Genomic DNA, 2527 nt, shown 5'->3' with positions numbered 1-2527 from the left:
CCATGATGCCAACCCTGAATAGCTCAGAAAGGCTGTGATGATAGTGATGATGGTGATTAATGGAAAGAAACATTAAGGAGTCGTAACGAAAGTGAGCATTAGCTTTTTTTAACCTAACAAGGGTGAACATTATCCAGAACTTTGCCAGATAGCAACATGTCAGCTGGTCCCAAGTCAAGGTAAAGGAAGAGAGTTTATGTTAGGTGGCAGCTGATTATCAAATATTTCCCAATCAAATCATGTAGTCAACCATCAATAGCTAGAAAAAGGCCATGATGGTGGTGGTGGTGGTGAATAATGAAAAGAAACAGTAATGAGTTACTATTAAGGTCCTGTTCTTGATAACATTGCAAAAGACCTCAATGCATGGGAGAATGAAAAGGAGGAAAATGTTATAAACTGGGTAAGGTCATTTGAGGGCAGCAATGGAGAAAGATGGAGAGTTTCAAAATTCCATGTCGCCATTGAGAAAGCGCTCATGTATTGGGAATTAATTATATATTTGTGTAAACTACGAAGGGCTTCTTCTTTTTTCTCTCAACCTTTTTTTGTTCATCAAGGCTCATAGAGATGTTCAATTTTTTATTTTTCATTTTTCTTTCTTTCTTTCATTTTTATTATTATTAATACTTCTTCTTTTTTAAAAGAATTGAAATTTTCGATCTTCAAAATATGCTTTTATATCTTTTTAATTTTTCCAAGTGAGAAATAAACTCCACTTTTCTAGTTCCAAGTTAATAATGTAGAAAAGCTATTTAGAAATCTGTGAAAACAAAAATCTGACATTTCATCTTTCAATCAGATCACAGATTTTTTCTAGAGAAAAGAAGAAAAAAAAATCCAGACAAAAGAAACTCAGTCATCTTCAGTGACAATCTAGTTTGAGAGAATGGTTGAGGGTAGAATATACATATGTGAATTTTGTTGTAGATCTGCCTACAAGGTATTTTGTCTATATAAATCTTTTTACCAAGCAAACTTAAGGAAAAGGAGGCTGATCATTTTGAATGGGTGCATCATGTGCCATCGGGATGCAGAAACAGGAGATCATTTGTCGATTCACTGCCCCTTTGCACAAGAGATTTGGTGGAAGCTCTTTCAACTTTTTCAGGTGGATGGGCTCAGATGGGAAGAGAGAGAAAAGGAAGATATGCATTACCATTCTAAGTATCTTATGCATTTGCAGCTCTTACCATCGAAAACAGAAAAAATGAAAAGAGAGACAGGTAAAGCAAAGAAATAGAAAATCTTGGATGTCCATGGTGGAAACCTACAAAGTAAGAGTCGCTAATAGCTTAACAACCAAAATCCCATTACTTCCCAATCAAGCTACAACCATTTAATCTTAAAAGCCTTGCCTCAACAAGTAGACATGAAACAACAAATGTTACTGGATCATATGAATCATCCAATTACTTGAAAAGGTTAGTTATAATAAATTTTCCAGGTCAAACCAATGGGGCATCACTCATTTTTGGTCATCCCATGTGCTAATAACATGCAACATCCAATAAATATTCAGTAACAAAAGTCAAAATAAACCAAATGCATTAGGACCCCAAAAATCTTCAATCCATCCAAAAGGCAGAGGCATCAAGTAAATCAACTAGCATTATGATTCATCTTCAAACTCCGGTGAAAAAAATCAAACTCTTTACTTCAATAATACTTGCATTCTTCAGAGAAGATTTGGGGTTGCTTCTCAGCAATGGAATCTAGCAGTTATATGTCCTTGGCTACCTGCTCATCAAAACTGCAGGTGAACATGGATTTTGTATTAAATTGACAATGACATTGATAAGTTAAAATCAAACATACAAAAAACTAGAAGTAGGTTGTTCCTGAAAGGCAGACCAGCATAAAATCATTCACCAAAGAAAGCAATATTTTACACCACCTTCAAGCAATTGATGAATGAAAAAAAAAAATCCTTCTATGCACTTCAATTATGCCCTGCAAAAACCAAAACAAGCTTAACTTAACCAAAACAAGTATATTGTGTAGTTCACTACTGCCAAGTCACAATCCCAAGATTAGATTGGTTGAACAATCCTAATCTCTGATTCACAGACATTTGTTTGCCAAAATAGGACAGTTGGAGATTTTCCATTTTCACACCAATACTCCCTGGTCAGTCACTAATCTTTGTTTGAATTTCTTTTTCTTTATTTATTTACATCACCATCATCCTAGCCTCATCCCACCATTTTGGGGTTGGCTGTATGATCATGCTTTCTCAATCATATACCAAATAGAAATTCTCATGATTTCATAGCTAAAGTTTTTTGTCAGTGGTCTCCTTGTGTAATCGTGCTCTGCTCCATGGTGCAGGCATATCAATGTGCTTCATACCTCCTCACCTCTAGCAGGTCCTGAAGAGCCTTAGCCCCCTATAGTTTCTGGCCTGATTGTTTCTCCTCACTGGGGCAAGTGCTTTCAGCATGATGGGAGAATAAAAGAGATGCATGTTTGTTCTGTACAAGTACAGATAAACAAAACATGAAAACAAAACCATTAAAAAAAGACC

At 35.6% G+C, this 2527-nt stretch overlaps 1 long non-coding RNA gene across 1 annotated transcript; it reads right to left on the bottom strand.

The window, feature by feature from the left end:
• Positions 1 to 1369: 1369 nt before the first annotated feature.
• Positions 1370 to 2201, bottom strand: LOC131256375 (uncharacterized). The gene is made up of 2 exons (XR_009176780.1): positions 1855 to 2201; positions 1370 to 1753 (listed from the first exon to the last, which is right to left on the bottom strand). It is a non-coding gene; the product is annotated as an uncharacterized LOC131256375 (long non-coding RNA).
• Positions 2202 to 2527: the final 326 nt, after the last annotated feature.

Source organism: Magnolia sinica, chromosome 9 (genome assembly GCF_029962835.1).
Source record: "Magnolia sinica isolate HGM2019 chromosome 9, MsV1, whole genome shotgun sequence".
NCBI lineage: Eukaryota > Viridiplantae > Streptophyta > Magnoliopsida > Magnoliales > Magnoliaceae > Magnolia > Magnolia sinica.
The sequence above is the reverse complement of the archived record's forward strand: the minus strand, read 5'-3'. Positions and strand labels throughout refer to the sequence as shown.